Source organism: Argentina silus (genome assembly GCF_951799395.1).
Source record: "Argentina silus genome assembly, chromosome: Y".
Taxonomy (NCBI): Eukaryota; Metazoa; Chordata; class Actinopteri; order Argentiniformes; family Argentinidae; genus Argentina; species Argentina silus.
In genome coordinates, this window is record NC_139654.1 from 37,207,663 (window position 1) to 37,228,294 (window position 20,632).

General features: G+C 44.0%; 2 pseudogenes across 2 annotated transcripts in view; both read right to left on the reverse strand.

Moving 5' to 3' along the window:
- Positions 1-528: 528 nt before the first annotated feature.
- Positions 529-20,632, reverse strand: part of LOC310824101 (cytochrome P450 3A27-like) — a 63,336-nt pseudogene continuing 43,232 nt past the window's right edge. Inside the window, exons 4-10 of the transcript in view lie at positions 5,421-5,520; positions 5,174-5,287; positions 4,595-4,683; positions 4,343-4,484; positions 3,332-3,484; positions 946-1,161; positions 529-742 (exon numbers count right to left, since the gene is read on the reverse strand). The product of the transcript in view is annotated as a cytochrome P450 3A27-like (transcript). The remainder of the gene's footprint in view (positions 743-945; positions 1,162-3,331; positions 3,485-4,342; positions 4,485-4,594; positions 4,684-5,173; positions 5,288-5,420; positions 5,521-20,632) is intronic.
- LOC310823663 (cytochrome P450 3A27-like) overlaps positions 15,463-20,632 on the reverse strand; it is a 43,271-nt pseudogene continuing 38,101 nt past the window's right edge. Inside the window, exon 4 of the transcript in view lies at positions 15,463-15,525. The product of the transcript in view is annotated as a cytochrome P450 3A27-like (transcript). The remainder of the gene's footprint in view (positions 15,526-20,632) is intronic.

The following is a 20,632-nucleotide window of genomic DNA, read 5'->3' on the forward strand; positions in this document are numbered from 1 at the left end:
AGAGTTGACACACAGTTAAAGTATGAAGGAACGAGTAAAACAGATGTCAGCGTTACACTATGAATGTTACCTAATACAGTGTCACTGTTACGTTCGGGTAGCATTGCACTATAAATTCAAATAAACTCAAACTCCTGGACAACCTCTCTTGGGTCGACATACATTAAAATGGCCCTATGAAGTCTCGAGGGAGTTTTGCAGAAATACAAATAGCTTTTTTTTAAATCTCACACTTCCATCATTTAGTAGGTAGCCTATACTGAGGATGATTGGCGCCTAGTACTGAAAAATGCAATCTGGGAAATTAAAAGGGGAGTACATACTCATGCAGTACGCAAGTACAGAATTGTAGTATGGGGGTTCAAACCCGGGTCTCCCATGTGGAAGACACAAACGCTACTATTAAGCCAAGAGGACATCCTCAAGGTCTGAGGGCGACACTTCAGTTTACATGTCTCAGGCAGGGCTACCACATCACGCGAGTGTGATTCCAAAATCACCTCTGCTACATATAGAAACGCAACAAAGTCATAGGTACAAAATTATATTTACAATCATTGTATCATTATTTTGTCTCACCTCTGTCTCTTTGCAGACGGTGAAGTTGAACCTCTGTAGAATCTCCACCATCGCCAGTTTCAACAATACCAGAGCGAATCGCATCCCGATACAGTTCCGTGGGCCCAACCCGAACGGCATGTAGGTGTATGGGTCGATGCTCTCCTTGTTCTCCTTACTGAACCTACACACGGAGAGTTCAGAGGAGGAGGGGTTAAAGAACATATCAATTAAATCACAGTAATATGATGGTTATACATGGTTGAAGAAACCTGTTTGTGTTTGGTCGTCGCATTTAGGTTTGTTTTATGGTTGTTTGTGGAACACTGCTCTTATCGTTGCTGTTGTGATTGATATTGTGGTTGTGGTTAAGATGTGGCCCATTACCTCTCTGGTTTGAACTCCTCTGGGTCTTCCCACACATCGGGGTCACGGTGCAAGGTCCAGATGGGTATCATGACAACCATACCCTTGGGGATGGTGATGCCGCTGATCTCAACAGATTTCTTGGCGACTCTTTCAAGTCGATGGGGTACAACCTGAGAGACTCGTTGATCACGCTGTCTAGATAGTCTGCGTCAGAGCCTCGTACTGGAGAGGAGCCTGCACAGGGATATTACACTCACATGAGCACTAGTGATTGGTCGTTCACGTAGCCGTAGCCCAGAACTAACTCTTTTTCGTCGCAAATCTGAAGAGCTGTTAGTTTTTTGTGTTCTTTTTTTGGGAAATGAACACAGTACTGTACTTATTCTAATCTGCATAGCCTAATTTCATGACACCAATGATAGATGTACACAAGGATCAATCAGAAGTCAAAATGCCACTAAACTGCGCTGCTTTCCAATTCCAAGCAGTGGATTGACTGCTTGGAATACTGAATGTGCTATAGTCTATTATTTCCTATCACAGTCGACAGACTACAAGAAAACTGTCAGGTGGTTCAAATGTGAATAACTTGGTATCCATTCCATTAACTGTGGCCGGGCAGCACCGAACAGCCCAGAGAACATTACCATGGTGCTTTTGAATATTAGGTCCCTATCTGGCAAAACCTTTATTGATCTTATCTCAGAGCGAAAGCTGCACTGTAATGTTTTTATCTGAAACCTGGCTAAACATGAATGCATGTCAGTCTATTAGAAGTGGGGAAAAAATATATTTTCACTCTATTATTTATCTAGCCATGTCGCTGAGCAGATGAGAATTTCATGATGAATATGAATATGAATAGTACACCATCAACAGCTTCCTTCTGTGATAATGATTTAGTAACCAGCTTCAACACCAAACTAAGGGCAACTATCGACTCTGTAGCACCAGTCAAACTGAAAAAGGCTGTGGCCAAATTTAAAAGAATTTGCAGAAAGTCTCAGCTGACAAAAACTGCAGGTCCACCTTGATATTCTTCGAGAGCATCTTTCTGCTTTTAATAAGGCAATAAAAAAAACGCCAAGCCGGATCATTTCTCAAAATTGATAATGAATCATAACAACTCAAACAGTGCTCTTTTCAACGATTGACAGCCTTATAAATCCCGCCCACAAGACACCTGGTGATCTGCTCTCCACCTACAAATGTGAGGAATTTGCAACATACTTCTGAGATAAGAGAAACAATATTAGGTGAGGAGGATCACTCAGGCAAGACCTGAAGATGTGTTTGATGACTTGTTACCCCACCTTCCACCACATGGAAGCACTATGAACTCTTTTGCAGTGGTCATACAGAAATGCTCAGCAAAGTGGGGGTCTGTTCATCTGCAACCTTCCCTTTTTAAGCAAAAAAATAATAATTCTTGAAAAAAAGGTGTTCAAACTGTTAAATAATCTCCTTATTCCCAACTGTACCTTTGACATGTTCCAATCTGGCTTTTGTGCCGATCATAGCACTGAGATAGCACTATGTTGTTAAGTTATTAACTAGGTTCTTAATGACCTTAGAATTAATTAATTAATGCTGATGCCAAAATGCTCTTTGTCCTTGTCCTGGTCAAACTGTCTGCACACTTAAAGACACTACTTACAGTAACACTAAGCACCAGGCAAAAAAACAAGGTGTTACCATTGACTCAGATCTTAATTTTGAAACCCATATCAAGAATGTGACTAAAACACATTTGTATCACTTAAAGAAGAGTAAGTAAGTTTGCCAGAAATCTGCCATCGTGGAGAAATTCTGTCTGAAGTTGTCCAAACAACAACATCCTCCCTAATAATAATATATCCCCCCGAAATGAACTTGCAGTGTTGGACATTAGCTGTTGTGTCGACCAAAGAAAGCTCTTGGCAAATGATACAAAATGCAGCAGCACGAGTCAGATGGAGAGCACATATCACACAAGTCTCTGCACTGATTACCTGTTAGTTTTATAATTTATTTTAAGATAATTGTATTAGTTTAGAAATCACTCTATGGTCATGCACACCACTGCATGTCAGACATGCTTTTAAGGTATATACCCTGTAGATCCCTCAGGTCCTCAGGTACTGGCCTTTTAACTATTCTGAAGATTCCAACAACACCTATCTACTTCCTGTTTCAAATGAATAATACTGGGCAGAAGTCTGCACAGGGATGCTACAGACACATTAGCACACTGCAAAATACTGTCACCTATCTAACCATCTGTAGGAGTCTGCAGTGCACAGCAGTTACACACTCATCAGTACCCTCTAAAACACTGTCACTATCATGTCACTATCACACTGTCACTGTCACTATCACCTGTTCCACATGAATAGTACTATATAGGAGTCTGCAGAGCGGTTACCTTGTTGGGAAACACAGTGTCTATCTCCTCCTGCAGCTTGGTCATGATGTGAGGGTTGGTTGCCAGATTGTAGGCCAGGAAGGACAGAGAGCTACTGGTGGTCTCATAGCCAGCAAAGATGAACATCATTGCCTGGGACAAGATCTCATGGTCACTCAATCCTATGATGATGGGAGAAATGGGGTGGTAGGTGTGTTTGTAGGTATAGGTGTTTGAGGCAGGTACTGTATGTGTGTGTGTTAGATGCTAGTATACAGTGTGTGTGTGTGTGTGTGTGTGTGTGTGTGTGTGTGTGTGTGTGTGTGTGTGTGTGTGTGTGTGTGTGTGTGTGTGTGTGTGTGTGTTTAAGGCAGGCACCTTTACTCTGCTCCTCTCCCTTTGAGTTGCTGTCTTTCTGCGAGTCTATCATCAGCTGCAGGAAATCTACCCGACTCTGGAAGCAGGCTTACGTCAGATCAAAATCACATGAGAACTACCAGATGCTACCAAATCTCTACAATTGTATTACACAATACTGGCTGAAGATCGTATATTTGATCAGTTATATTTACATACCTTCCTGGTGCTAGCCACGCGATTGGACTTGATCTTCTGAAAGACAGCGTAGAAGAAATCTGTGACTGAGGCAGGGAATAGGGATACCTCCATGTTTGCCATAACAGGACCCATGAAGGGGAAGAATGCTGGACGGACAGGAAATGCCACAGTTACAAACAGGAACAGGAAATACCATGATACGTGACTCCAATCCTATTCAATGCACAGCCCTGTCCAGAAACAACTCCTAGGCTCTATCCCTAGACACTTCTGTATCCAATCCACTCAGATCTCCAAGTGTCCAGCATTTAGGAACTAGAGGTTGGTTCTGGACAGGGCCCATGTGTTTGTCAAATGAGTAGAGCGCAAACCATTGGCAGTGGGGTTTATGTCAGTCTAATCAATGAAATCAATAGCTTCATTTATTAAGCACAAAATGACTGAAAGCTATATGGGGGCAGTTGTACCGACTGTGAGGAACAGTGGGCTGAAGATGTCAAACTTGAGCATTTTCTTGATGTTGGTCACAAAGGGGTAGGAGGGGTTGTGGAGGGAGTCGATGTCAACACTGAATGAAGTGCTGACGACCACATCCATACTGTATGGTCCAAAGAACCTGGAACACAACCACACAATCTCTGACCACCAGAACCACAACCACAAAATTAAAGGGGGAGTTCACTGAAATGACAAATTCACCTTATCGTCTCGGAGATAAATACTCACTCTTTTAGTTCAATGGGCTCATCGTTATCGGTCGTCTTCTTCAGATTGCTGACCAAATTACCAGAGTGCTGCTTCATGATCCCGAACATCTGAGTTGGGAAGGATACATGGAAAAATATCATGATTGATACATGGATTAATATGTGCAAAACATGGGTTAATATCATGTTTGAAACAGGAATTATTTAAATGTTTATATAGCCTGAGAATATACATCCATACAGGATACATTATGTATATAGTCAAGGAATAAGTGACTCCAAAGATGAACTATTATTCTATACTCTGTCATCTGACCATTGAACTTATCGAAGATAAGATCAAATATACTTTATTGTCCCGGATGAAAATTTGTCTTGGATTACTTAATTAAAGTTGCTGCTTCACACAACAACAAACAACAATGAATACACACTATACACATAGTACAAATCACACACACACTCTCTCTCACACACACACACACACACACACACACACACACACACACACACACACGCGTCAGAGTTGTTAGTCATTCATTTATTTGTGTTGTATAAAGGAATGAATGAAAGAAGGAGAGGAGAGATGGGACTGTACCTCTTTGATCCGCCCACTGGTGAAGGAGGGAGACAGGACACTGCGGATCCGTCTCCATGCATCATCCTCAGCGATAAACACGGCGTCATACAGAGGCCCGTTGAGATAGAAATTCTAGAAAAATAATAATTATTATATACTGCAAGATTAACCTAATATTAATAATGCTATAATAACAATGATATTATCTATTTAAGGAGCCCTTATGTTTTTTTTCCCATACAACAACTTCAATTTAGCGTATTACCCTCCTGTTAGTGAAAAGGGAGTAGCATTCCTTGATGAGGATGGTTTTGATCATGGCTGTGTCCATGATACACAGGATGGGCTGACGGCCATCATAGATCCTACAGACCAGCAAAAACAAAGATAGTTAGATATACACTCACAGAGCACTTTATGAGGAACACTATACTAATACTGGGTAGGGCCTCCCTTTGCTCTCAAAACAGCCTAAATTCTTCATGGCATTGATTCCACAAGATGTTGGAAACATTCCTTTGAGATTCTAGTCCATGATGACATGATTGCATTACTCAATTCCTGCAGATTTTTCAGGTTCACTTTCAAGATGTGAATCTCCTGTTCTACCACATCCCAAAGGTGTTCTATTGGATTCAGATCCTGGGAAGGCCACTGAAGAACACTGAACTCATTGTCATGTTCATGAAACCAGTTTAAGATGACTTTTGCTTTGTGACATGGTGCATTATCATGCTGGCAGTAGCCATTAGAAGATGGGTCAATTGTGGCCATGAAGGGATGCACATGGTCAGCAACAATACTTAAATAGGCTGTGGCATTCAAGCAAATATACCGTGGATAGAGACAGACAGACCCATCACAGATCCTGCACTCTTAGAAAAAAAGTGCTACCTAGAACCAAAAAGGGTTCTTCTTCCACTGTCCCTTTGAAGAAACCTTTTGGGTTCCATGTAGAACCCTTTCCACAAAACGTTATACAGTACCGTGCGTAAGTAATGGGACAGTGAAGCATTTTTTCTTCTTTTTGGATTTGAAATAAAAACTTTTTTATTTTTCCCCAACGCGGGAGAATGATGCCCGTGATGGGCCTAACCCAAAACTCAAAGAATATCTCGCTGTCCCTCTCCTTAAATATCATTCCCAACAAAGGACAAGGTGTGAGATACATTACAATAGCAAAGCAATTGACAAATGGTGAAAGCTGAAAAATCTGAAACATAGTCAAAACCTTAGGCTTGCCAAAATCAAGCACTGATGAGCTCAGCAATCGCAAATGGCTGAGGCTTTACTGCAAGATGCAAACCACTAGTTATCCTTAAAAAGGATAGTCAGGTTAGAGTTTGCTAAGAAGTACCTAAAAAGCCTGCAGAGGTGTGGAAAAAAGTCTTGTGGACAGATAAGGTGAATATTATCAGAGTGATTGCTAGAGGAAAGTTTGGAGAAAAAAGGATCTGCCCAAGGTTTACAGCATACCATCTCATCTGTGAAACATGGTGGAGGGGATGCTATGGTTTGGGCATGTATAGCTGCCACTAGAACTTGCTAACTTATCATAATTGATGATGTTACTGCTGACAGCAGCAGCAGAATGTATTCTGAAGTGTACAGAAACATCTTGTCTGGTCGAGTAAAAGCAATGCTTCCAAATTCATTGGATGGCGCTTCATCAAACAGTAAGACAATGACCCAAAACATACTGCCATTGGAGCTAGGGAGATTTTCAGGGCGAAAAAGTGGAAAGTTCTTGACTGGCCATGTCAATCTTTGGATTTAAATCCTATTGAACATGCATTTCATTTTCTGATGGTAAGATTATGGGCAAAAAGACCTCAAAAACTGAAGATGGCTGGCCTGGCAGAATATCACCAGAAAAAATACCCAGCACCTGGTGGGGTCAATGGGTCCCAGACGGTTTGCATACAAAGTAGTGTCGACCAAATACTAAATATGAGTGCATAATTTCGACCATGTATACCAATACTAGACAAGAAAAGAAAATAATCTAGCAAAAGCAAACTATGTTCTGACAGGGTTTGACTCATCTAATACGACATCAGATCTGGATAGGTTCCTTGATTTCCTCTGAAAGGTGACATAGGCATGAAAACATGTACACAACATCAAGAAGAAACCATTGATTAAAGCCAAATCAATTGATAGAGGCATGGCAGAAAATGTGTGTTGTCTCTTTAAAAGAAATGTTAAAAATCTCTTTGTTTTCCCTGAATGAAACAAAGCACAGGTGTTTAAAAGGCCAGCCCCACCCCTGATTACAATGATCCACACGTGGAGACAGCCAAAGCAACATAGATCAATAAGACATCGCACATGTCACACCAGAATGTGTGTTGGCAAGAGTGTGCCCTTATAGCCAGGATCCACTCACCACCTCTCTGGTCACATCTCCCTGATGTTGGTTATGAAGAACTTTATGAATGTAGTTAAATGTATTTAATATTAATTATTGCCTTGGTTTATACTCGCTTCGGAATTGTAGGACTTTTGTACGAGCAAAGTGCTGAATATCTTCTCATAGATACACTGTGCTTAGCATGTACTGCTGAAGATTATGTTAATATTATGTTAAGATTTAAGTAGTCTCGTTCCCAGACACTTCTGCCCAAATGCCCAAAAGGTCTGTTGGACCAATGCGTTAAACTTCATTGGCCTTCATTAAGCCAAGAGCAAGAGCGTCAAAAATGGGGACGGGGCATAGCCATGGGCTTTACCTCGCATCAATCATCTTCCACAGCACATTCCACACATTTCTGATAAAAAGCTACACCTTGCAGCCGTGTGATTAGCTGAAATCAAATAATAACAAATACTTTAATCAGTAACCACCCTACGGCCAGGTTTGAGTCGTCGTTATTCCAGACTTATATGCGCTGTGAGCAATAGCCTGGGGACGAGGTTAACATTTAGGTAACCTGCGAATAACCTCATGCACTAGAAAATAAAACAAACTTAATTGCTACATGGCCTGTTAATTTCCATGCTCATCTTTGATGTCAAGTTTTTAGGTTGTTTTTTTTATCAGAGGGATATTTGGCTACTTTCAAGTGCCATAATTGCCAATTAAAAATGGGTAGCCTTTTAAAAGGGGCAATCCTTCATATATCCCACAATTCAACACCAATCTGTTCTCTGGAAAAATTAATAAAAAAAACTCCTCCAGGACTTCACCAGGGTCGGCGGGCCGGCGCCGGGGACCGGAGCGGCACCAGGTCCCCCCAAGGTCCAGTACCACCGCCCCCAGAACCTCAAGACCGCCGTGGGACTGGCTGAGGACCATCTCTCCCTCCCACCGCGGGGGCCACAACGACCAACCCCGGCCCCGCGGCAAGGGGGGGGGGGCCGACGCCCAGAACCGACCCCAGCCCCACAGGGAGCACCTCGAGCGACAGGGGGGGTGTGTTGGCGGTGCGGACGGCCGGGCCACGTGCAGGCCGAATGTCAGGCGATGGACGTGGGACAGGTCGTCCGCATCGGCGACATACCGGGCCCTCCCCCCGGACCAGGAGCGGCGTATCGTATTCCGGTAAGGATACAACATGATACGCACTAGGCATTCTTGGATTCGGGCTGCATGCAGTCCATGATCCAGGAGCGCCTGGTTCGGCCGGGGGCATTGTTGAAGGCATCGAGGGTGCGGGTGAGGTGTGTGCATGGGGACATTCACGAATATCCGGTGGTCGCTATCGAAATTCATTTTGAGGGGAAAAACCATAGTGTACAGGCGGCGGTTAGCCCACGCCTCACGCATCCCCTGATTCTAGGCGTGGATTGGGAGGGGTTTCCTCAAGCGGTAAAGAGGGCTACCGGGATGCGTGCACGACAGCTAGGGAGGTGTGTGGCGTGTAATGTGCTCTGTGCCGAGGCGGCGCCTCGCGACACTGCCGGGGAGCCGGAGCCGGCGGGGGCGCCTCACCCCGAGACTTCCCCGCCGAACTATCCGCTGCTAGGCGACTTCCCCCTCGAGCAGTCTCGTGACGAGACCCTAAGATCAGCCTTTGACCAAGTGATAGCAATTGATGGTACTTTGATACGGCCAGACACGGTGCGCGCCTACCCCTATTTCGCGATTATCAGCGACAGGTTATATCGAGTAAGTCGTGACTCACATAGTCAGGAGGAAGTAACCCAGTTGTTGGTTCCCCGCAGCCGCCGCGAAATGGTCTTCCAGGCGGCTCATTTCAACCCCATGGCGGGCCATCTAGGGTATGACAAAACACTGCACCGTATAATGGCTCGATTTTATTGGCCGGGGATTCGGGCAGAGGTGCGTAGGTGGTGCGCTTCCTGTCGGGAATGTCAGTTAGTAAATCCCCCGGCCATTCCACGGGCCCCCTTGCGGCCCTTACCATTGGTCGAGAACCCGTTCGACCGCATTGTGATGGATATTATCGGGCCATTTGACCGGAGCACACAGGGTTATCGATTTGTGTTGGTCTTGATAGATTACGCCACCCGATACCCCGAGGCAATACCTCTGCGCAATATCTCTGCCAGGAGTGTAGCGCAAGCATTGTTTCAAGTCATCTCCCGCGTGGGAATCCCGAAAGAGATTCTCACCGATCAGGGCACTAATTTTATGTCACGCACCCTCAAAGAACTGTATGGCTTGTTGAACATCAAGGCGATTCGAACCAGTGTTTACCACCCGGCCACTGACGGCCTTTGTGAGCGGTTCAATCGGACCTTGAAGTCAATGATCCGGAAGTTTGTCCACGAGGATAGTCGGAATTGGCATAAATGGCTAGATCCCCTGTTGTTTGCGGTGCGGGAAGTTCCCCAAGCTTCCACCGGGTTTTCCCCGTTTGAATTACTCTACGGGCGTAAGCCCCGGGGTGTCCTAGACCTGCTTAAAGAAAATTGGGAGGAAGGGTCTAGCGACAGTAAGAGTGAGATCCAGTACGTCCTCGACTTGCGCACAAAGCTCCACGCCCTAGGGGCTATCTCACGTGAGCATTTGCTGCAAGCCCAGGAGTGTCAGAAACGCCTGTATGACAGGGGGTCTACCCTACGAGAGTTTACACCGGGAGACAAGGTGCTCGTACTGTTACCCACCTCCAGCACGAAATTACTCGCGAAGTGGCAAGGGCCGTTTGTGGTCACACGTCGCATGGGGGACGTGGATTATGAGGTTGTACGCTCGGACCGGGGGGATAGCTTGCAGGTGTATCACGTCAATCTCCTAAAAAAATTGAACGACGTGGTCACGGTTGCTCTGGCTACGGTAATTCCGGAGAGAGAGGAGTTCGGTCCGGAAGTCCCAAAATCGAAAGTTAGCACTCCGGTCGATATTGATAACCATCTCTCTGCTAGCCAGGCCGCGGACGTTGCAGATTTGCAGCTTAAGTTCGCTGACGTGTTCTCTCCCCTGCCCGGTCGGACTACGCTCATCGACCACCATATAGAAACGCAGCCGGGTTTAACGGTGCGCACGCGTCCCTATAGGTTGCCGGTGCACAAACGAAACGTTGTGTGCACGGAGTTGGAAGCTATGCTGGAGCTGGGTGTGGTCGAGGAGTCCCGCAGTGATTGGTGTAGCCCCATCGTGCTTGTCAAAAAGCCAGATGGGGCTATACGGTTCTGTGTGGATTATAGACGGGTTAATAATCCAAGTTCGATGCATATCCGATGCCCCGGGTCGACGAGCTCTTGGACCGGCTTGGTACGGCCAGGTACTTCACGACATTGGATTGCACGAAGGGATACTGGCAGATTCCACTCTCGCCGGTGTCCCGGGAGAAAACGGCATTCTCCACTCCGCTCGGGTTATTCCAGTTCACCGTGCTCCCTTTCGGGTTGTTCGGAGCCCCAGCCACTTTTCAGCGCCTCATGGACCGTATTCTGCGGCCGCACGCCGCCTATGCTGCGGCCTACCTAGATGACATTGTCATTCACAGTGACACCTGGCCGCAGCATGTGCGGAGTGTGGCTGCTGTTCTGCGGTCCCTGAGGCAGGCGGGGCTGACGGCCAACCCGAAAAAGTGCGTGATCGGGCGGAGGGAGATCCGGTATCTGGGGTACCACTTGGGACGGGGGGAGGTGCGACCGCAGATTGAAAAGACTGCGGCCATCGCCGCCTCTCCCCGGCCCAAGACAAAGAAGGAGGTGAGGGCCCGGGATATTACCGCCAGTTCGTACCAGGGTTTTCAGAGCTGGCCAGTCCCTTGACGGACCTCACCCGGAAGGGTGCCCCGGATCCGGTCCAATGGTCGGGCCAGTGCCAGGGGTCGTTCGAGGCCCTTAAGGGGGCTCTTTGTGGAGAAACGGTCCTGTATGCGCCTGATTTTAACCTCCCTTTCTCCCTACAGACGGACGCGTCGGATAGAGGGCTGGGAGCAGTGCTGACCCAGCGCGTGGAGGGGGCCGACCGGCCGGTGCTGTACCTGAGCCGCAAGCTGTCGGAGAGGGAGGGCCGGTACAGCACCGTGGAGAAGGAGTGCCTGGCCATCAAGTGGGCAGTCGGCACCCTCCGCTACTACCTGCTGGGTCGCGCCTTCACCCTCTACTCCGACCATGCCCCCCTCCAGTGGCTCCACCGCATGAAGGATGTAAACGCGAGGATCACCCGGTGGTACCTCGCGTTGCAGCCCTTCAACTTTTCCGTCGTGCACAGACCGGGGGCGCAGATGGTCGTGGCAGACTTCCTCTCCCGTGCAGGGGGGGGGGAGTAGGTCGTCGGCCGTCGGGTCCCCGGCCTGTGTCGGGCGGTGGGGGTATGTGGGGGGACATGCAGCGTTCGGCCTGTAGAGGGAGCTACAGGACCGTGGCCGGGGTTGTGTCGGCGAGACTTTTGTTGCACACCTGCTGCGAATTAAGTCTCGTCGGCGAATGTTTAAGATGTGTGTGCTTCTGCCATTTCGGTAGCTAGGCTGGAAACGGCGAGAAAGGCGAGGAGAGCGGACAGTGGAGAGAGAGAGACGCTCTGACGAGGCTGGAAAGCCAACGAACTCTGATTGAACGATTACTGACTGTATGAATAAACGGGACCTTTCCCTCACTACACCGCTGCGTCTGCCTCTGTGTACACGGACACCACTACAATAAGAAAAACAAAACTATGCTAGGACCAGGGGCCATTGGCAGTCACAATGCTTTTTAAAAATGCTTTACAGTAGAGGAACTGTACAGGTGGGTAGTGGAAGGTGAAGAGGTCTTTAGGAGGGACAGTCCAGATGTAGCCTGAAGAGATGGGTCTTCTATCTACGGCAGAAGATAGGTAGTGACTCTGCAGTCCTGACCGCACTGGGAAGCTCGTTCCACCACCGGGGCGCCAAGACAGTGAAAAGCCGTGACCAACGAGCGCGACCACTGCATCCTCTTAGAGGCGGCCAGCCGAGGTGGAAGAACGGAGTGGTCAGGCTGGGGTTTGACATACAGTATGTATTCACCGTCAAATGTTGTTCACTTTCCCAAACCCCTGCCTGTGTAAGTAATGAGACAACAAATTTTTTTTTGTTCTTTCGGCTCTATACTCCAAACGTTTGGATTTGAAATTAAACAATTACTACAAGGTTAAAGTAGAGATTTTTAGCTTTTATTTGATGGTATTTGTGTACACATTGGTTTCACCATTCAAAAATTACCTCACTTTTTATGCATAGTCCCCCTATTTCAGTGTACCCAAAAGTAATGGTACAGACTTATCAAATGTCCAAATGAAGCAGTCATGTTTAGTATTTAGTGGACAATCCACTAGTATTTAGTGGACAATAACTGCCTGAAGTCTGCAACCCACTAACCCTACCAGACGCTGAGCATCTTCTTTGGTGATGCTCTGCTAGGCCTGTACTGCAGCCATCTTCAGTTGTTGTTTGTTTTGAGGTCTTTTTGCCTAAATTCTTATCATTAGGGAAATGTAATGCATGTTCAATTGAATTTTAATCTGAAGATTGACTTGGCCAATCAAGATCTTTCCACTCGTTGCTATGGCAGTGTTTTGGCTATGGCATTGTTTTATTGTATGGTGTGGCGCCATCCAATGCATTTGGACGCATTTGCTTGCACTCAAGTAGACAAGATGTTTCTGTGCACTTCAGAATACATTCTGCTGCTGCCGTCAGCAGGTACAATCATCAATTAAGACAAGTTAACAAGTTCTAATGGCAACTATACATGCCCAAACCTAACACCCCCTGCACCATGTTTCACAGATGAGGTGGTATGCTGTAAATCTTGGGCAGATCCTTTTTTCCCCAAACTTAGGCAGACCTCTGCAGGCTTTTTAGGTACTTTTTTTAGCAAACTGTGACCATCATTTTTGATGATAACTAGTGGTTTTTGATGATAACTGTGTCTTCCTCTTAGTTATAAACAAACCAGAATTAAATGCATAGGTCTATGTATGGATGGATGGATGGATGTTCTCATTGGAACAGCTGGAAGACTTTCTCTGCATCCCCGAAAAAACACATGTATGCAAACACACACACACACACACACACACACACAAACACACACACACAGGCATGTTTAAGATATGCGTAGCCCATGTTTATTAGTTGACTTAGTTGTGGGGTTAGTTTAGATACAGCGCACGATGCAACAAGCAGGTACAATACACCTCAGCATTGCTATACCATCGTGCTACCACAGGGAACTGGTACCCGCATAGTTAGATATGGCACTGGTCCCACACTAGAGAGAACTGGCATGTTCTAGATCATTATACGAGGTAACTAGCTAGGAATTATGTCAAACTAGAAAGTGCTCAGTAGTCCTAGGGCTACAAACACAAGGTGGCCAACCCTCCTGCAAACAGGGTGCTAATATTTCTCAATATTAGCTTGTCAAAGCTAGCCAAGGTTCTCAGCTGTCCGGAAACAACAAGTAACTTAGTTAGCCGACTGTCCCAAGTGCTAGCTGTAGCCTACACATGTGACCTAGCAAGTTATAATAATAACCTGAGGAATTATTGTTGAGCTAGGGTTCAACAATAACAAAGAATTGAGAGCTCACAGGTTAGCCTGCTAGCTCAGAAGGTGAAAATCGTCGTTGAATGTCGAGCTGAACCGTAGGATTCTATCAGAGACAATCTAACGCCCCATGAGAATCATAGGCTGAGGTGTAGCCAACTACAACAATACTACTACAGTACACTTTTCTTTTTTTCTTTTTTTTTTTAACTTTTTATTATCATTTCCTTTTATAAATTGCAGTCATACAGTATGTCACAACAAATCTTTTTGATGGTACAGTAAGGTGCCGCGGGTAAGTCCACAGAAAGGTTAACAGTCCATGGATATCTTTCATCTTAACCAATATATATGTGAGGTATGATCATTATCTCAGCAATACCACATACATACAGTATAGATTACATTTGGTAAATTATAAGGTAATGTTCAACAACATTATCACCATTATCATCATCAACAATAACAATAACAACAACAATAATAATAACAATAACAACAATAATAATAACAGTAACAATAATCTTTAAAAAAATATATAATAATAATCTGCATTTCAATCATATCAAATGAAAATGTAGGGCAATGGATGACCATTTATTTAGGAATACATCTACTTTCAGTTGTAATAATGCTGTTGTATATTCCATGTTGTAAACGTTTTGGATTCTTTCCCTCCATTGTGTAATTGTTGGAGGGTGTGGCCTCAGCCAGGAGGCTGTGATTACCTTATTCGCTATTAAAAAGAGGATTCTCAGCAAGTATGTTTGACTGTTCTCTTCAAGATCAGTTGGCAGTACCCCTAGTATAAAGTGTAATGGTTTAAGAGGTAAATCTATATGGAGACATTTTTTTATTTCTTTTTGTACATTTTGCCAGTATTCTGATATCTTTGGGCAGTCCCAAAATATATGTGTGTGATCTCCCACCAAGTCACAACCCCTCCAGCAATGATCTGAGGTGTTGCTCCATTTTGATGTTATAAGTGGAGTTCTAAAGTATCTCATTTTCATTTTCCATCCAAATTCCTTCCAGTTTGGACTACTGGATATCCTATGTCCCTGTCTGCATGAAGTCTCCCATTGCTCATCTGGGATTATTGTGTTCATTTCTAGTTCCCATTTTTCTTTAATATCTAAGTTATCTTCTTTTAACTCTTCCTGCAATATCTTGTAAATATGTGATATGAACTTTGTCTTCACTATTCCTTTAGTTGTTGATATGAAGAGGTGTTCCAATTTTGTTGGTAAGGAACAGAGCTGTTCCCATTCTTTATGACTTTGTAGATAGTGTCTAATTTGTAAGTACCTAAAGAAGTCTTGGTTTGGTAAATCATATTCCTCTTTGAGCTGTTCAAATGATTTTAGGACTGCTCCGTCAAACAGCTGGTCCAAAACCACTAAACCCCTTTCCTTCCATTTTAGGAATCCCTTGTCCAGCCTAGATGGAGAGAACTCACAGTTGTTTGCTATCATTATAGCTCTGGAAATGGTCATGGGAAGTTGTAGTTTCTTCCTCAAGATTGACCATATTTTTAAGGTGTTCTTGCTCCATACATTAGCAATTTTCTTTTTCCCCCATATGTCTTGGTTTAAGAATGGTATTGAATCTAAAGGCAAATTTGGGCATTCACTCTGTTCCATTCCCACCCATATAGTGTCAGTGTCTTGGGATATCCAAGCAATCATTGATCTGAGTTGGGCTGCCCAATAATATTTTTTCAGGCTAGGTAAGTCCAGGCCTCCCCTGTCTTTTGGGCAGAGTAGTCTTTTAAATTTAAGTCTGGGTCGCTTGCTTTGCCAAATAAACTTGGACAGCCATTTATCCAATATAGTAAAGGTGGAAGCAGGAACATAGATAGGTAGTGATTGGAAGAGAAAAAGCAATCTTGGCAAAATCTTCATTCTTATCGTTTCTATTCTTGAGTGGTAGAATTTCCCATCTTGTAAGGTCCCCTTTTATGTGGCCCATCAATTTCCCATAGTTGGCTTTAAACAATTTTGATAGGTCAGTTGTTATAGTAATTCCCAAGTATCTAAATCCTTGAGACCAGTGGAAATCAAGCCTTCCTGACATTTGAATTGGCCATTGTCCAACTAACATCATTGCCTCTGATTTTGATTGGTTGATTTGATAACCAGAGAGTTCTCCATAATTCTTTATAGTGTCCATCAGTGCAGGGACCGAAAGGACTATCAGTAATATCCCACTGTAGACAAGTGTTTGTGTTGTGGAAGATGCTAGTTTAGCTTGTACTATTGGCTTTCATGGTGATTATGTAAACTTACCTTTAATTTCTTCATGTGAGACCATACTAGCATTATATAAGAACACATTGGGTATTCTTGGTTATGTTAGCTAAGAGAGGATACTATATTTCAATGTTAATACAACACATTGTAGCTATATGTCGCTATTTCTTTGTTAGATCATCTCTGTGATGTATGGCAAGGCAATGTGTGGATGTGAAACCATATCATTGATTATTGTTTCTCTTTCTCAGTTTCACTCTTTCTAAGTCAATAAACCTGAAGTCAGACTGACATTCTGTCTCCAGACTCTTGGGAGGTGTTCAGCTATGTATGAGGACAGAACAGGTTTGTTTCTTTCTTTGTCGCCACAGCCTACCTGAGTATTGCTGCTGACCATGTCCATCCCTTTATGACCACAGTGTACCCATCTTCTGATGGCTACTTCCAGCAGGATAACGTGCCATGTCACAAAGCTCAAATCATCTCAAACTGGTTTCTTGAACATGACAATGAGTGACACTGTACTCCAATGGCCTCCACAGCCACCAGATCTCAATTCAATCGAGCACCTTTGGGATGTGGTGAAACGGGAGATTCACATCATGGAGGTGCAGCCTACAAATCTGCAGCAACTGCGTGATGCTATCATGTCAATATGGACCAAAATCTCTGAGGAATGTTTCCAGCACCTTGTTGAATCTATGCCACAAAGAATTAAGGCAGTTCTGAAGGCAAAAGGGATTCCAACCCGTTACTAGCAAGGTGTACCTAATAAAGAAGCCTAATAACTTACTGCATGAATACTTTATTCAGGTATGGCCATTCAAAATAAATATGGCTTCAGCCACGCTGGTGACTTGGTTTTTGTTGTAGGCTTATTGTTTCACATTTTTTCTACTCAAGCTACTTTTTATACATATTTTTGCTGTTAGTCTCCTCTTACCTTTTGAATTCTCCTGACTGTTAATACACAGTTCATTTCAGCAAATTACCATTGTCCAGCTGTGGATAGACATCTGAGGAAGGAACATAAAGAGAGAGGTCCTGCTCAATATAAATCAATCAACCAACCTATCAATGAATCTACAATCTAAACTGTTGAATCTATCAAAACAGTTTTCCAATAGCCCACCTTTGCATTGTGTTCGCTGTCTACTCTGCCAAGTGTGGCTGTTGGGTATTGAACTCGGGTCTGTTTACCCTTGGAAAAGACGGGAAAACTGTAGATAGATACAGAGGTAAGAAAGTGAACCAGATGAACAAAAAAGAAACACTAGAATTATAACTCAAAATGATCAAAAAATCTCAAGTAAGTGTGATGGCACTTCTCTCCTGTTCACTAATTACCTTTTCACTGTGACTAAAGCTTTGTTCCCTTGTTTTCTCCACTCCCTTTATTACTTTCACCTCCTCTTCACAGTATATTAAAAAAAATGTCTCATTTCTATTTTTGGCATCTGTCCATTATTCTTCATCAGTCTGGGGAATCTCTTTCTTTTCATCATACGATATTTTGGTTGTTTTCTGGGTCTTTTAAAGCCATAGTCCACCCATTCAATCATTATTGTATGTTTTTCTTATTTTAGTTCAAGACTATGCATCTGTAACCTTTGATAAGCCTTCATCACTTTGTTACAGTACTTGGTTTGAGGTTACTTTTGATTGACGTTGGCATGAAATATAATGTGGGAAACATTGATTTCCGTTGATGGCAGTGAATGACAATGTCAGCCAGCGATGGCTGTAGCAAAGTAAAGATTAGTATAGGTTATTTGAGTATTGTTGCTGACCATGTGCATGCCTTCATGCCCACAATTTACCCATCTTCTAATGGCTACTTCCAGCATGATAATGCACCATGTCGCAAAGCAAAAGTCGTCTCAAACTGGTTTCAGAAACATAACAATGAGTTCTGTGTTCTTCAGTGGCCTTCCCAGCCACCAGATCTGAATCAAATAGAACACCTTTGGGATGTGGTAGAACGGGAGATTCACAGCTTGGAAGTGCACCTGAAAAATCTACAGCAATCGCGTGATGCAATCATGTCATCATGGACCAGAAAGTCAAAGAAATGTTATAAACATCTTGTGGAATCAATGCCACAAAGAATTGAGGCTGTTTTCAGAGCAAAGGGAGGCCCTACCGAGTATAGTATAGTGTTCCTAATAACGTGCTCAGTGAGTGTGTATATACAGTGGGGGAAAATAAGTATTCAACACATCAACAAATGTTTAATTCAACATATTTCCATTGCAGCCATTCACATGAAATTTAGATCAGACATAGGTATTAACTCAGTAAAACTACTCAGCTAAAGAATTTGTAACACCAATCTATAAAAAAAAGTTGTGCAATTCTCCAGGGGAAGGAGAAGGACTGGAGAGGAGGGGGAGCCCAACGGGCCTGCCGAGCCAGAGAAGAGCCACTCCAACAGCAGCACGCTGTCCGGCTGGCGGGACAACATCATCTTCATCAACGAGGTCTTCCACCAGGTACAGCTGACCCTGTATCCCTTGCTGCAGTGTTGACAGGAGGCTGCTGCTGAGGTTCCTCCACTGCTGCACTGCCTCACACATCCAGCAGGGGGCAGCAGCAGAGCAGCTCAGAGCTCTGCAGCACAGGCTGGATTTCTCCTGCTCCTCCTTTGTGGACCTGTCAGCATAGGAGCAGAGGGACACAGCACAGAGCTCATCCCACTTAGACACAGTCCGTCTGGGGTAAGGACAGACACACTGATCTCTGATGAGGAGGAGGGAGGAGGATTTCTCATTGTACAATGTACGCTCCCTCCTCTGTCTCCCCTCAGCTCCAGTAAAGCCCTCCTCCTGCAGCTCCGGTACCTGGTCCCTGTGGGAGGTGAGAGGGGGGCGGTGAGGCGTGCTGTGTCCTTCTGCAGTGCCCTGGGTGGAGAGCTGGACCTCAGTGAGACCACAAACCAAAGTTATACATAGTTAGTATATAGCTGGTATATGATTCCAATTCTCAGAATGAGCCATGAATCAGGAAATTTGGTGTTTCACATAATTAGCAATGTTTTTTTAAATTGTTTTTTAATGACTGCCATGGGGGAGTGGCTGTGGACAAAATCTGCAATGGCCCTATATCCAATTACATTTTTGAAGTCCCTCTCTATCAGAAGAGGTTTTATGTTCTCATCTTTAAACCCAGATGAACATGTATTTTAATCTGAACTGTCCTAGTCTATTAAATATAACTTGAAATGGTGACTGACTACTGCTTGAGTTTGTTTTGTGTGAATCTGTAATGACACCAACTCTCATTACAGACCATTATTGACCAATAAGACACTTTACTACATTTCTATTTCTATCTCTCCACAGGACGAAAATCATTCCTATGGGATTTCTCATAGAGTGAAATAGGGCAGATTTCTTGACAGATTTCATGTTGACAGACATCAATAGCAGACTCCAAAGTCACTAGGTCTCAACTACCCAGCTGAAGCATATTGAACAACACTTATTTATTTGTGTTCTAATGGCCTACTCTATGTTACTACTCTAACTCTGTGATAGGTGTTGGGTTTTAATAACGGAGACTGAAGCCAGAGCTAACTTCGGAGCGTGCTCTCCATTTTATTAACCAAAATGCCACTAATTGAAAACAGGTACGGTCATGTGAATCTAGGGAAATGGCACAAGAAAGACGCAATACTAGCAACGACAATTGTCAATAGCACTAATTATTCTGCTCTGCATTTAATGCGTTGTTTTTAGCACTCAATGTTATATTTATTTTGTGTTTGCGTGTCTGTCTAATTTTTGGGCTGTCTAATTTATTTTCTGTTTGTGGCTGTCTAATTTTGGTTAGATACACTTGAAGGAGGACAGTACACTAGACGTTTACTTAAGACTGATGTAATATTCAAACTGTCTCACACTACAGGTATTCAACATTTTCTTCTCTCTGTTGTAGCTCCTGTCGGTGTTTACTATGCCCTGACTGATATCAGGACTTTGGCAGAGGAGATGGATAAATTGGCTAATGGTACTACGTAATCACGAGAAATATTGGGAAATGAGACTAATATATAATAATATATGCAATTTAGCTACCGCTTTTATCCAAAGCGACTTACATTGCAGTGAGTGCATACTTTTTTCAGTATGTATGGTCCCAGCAGAAATATAACCCACAACCTAAGCGTTGTTTGCGCCAAATTGTCAACATTCTAGAGCACCAAGGGCGACTTCATTTTGTAGCCAATCCAAGTATTATTGCTAGGTGAATACCACATAAAACACTTGGCACTCCAGGTGGTGAGTGTACCGGAA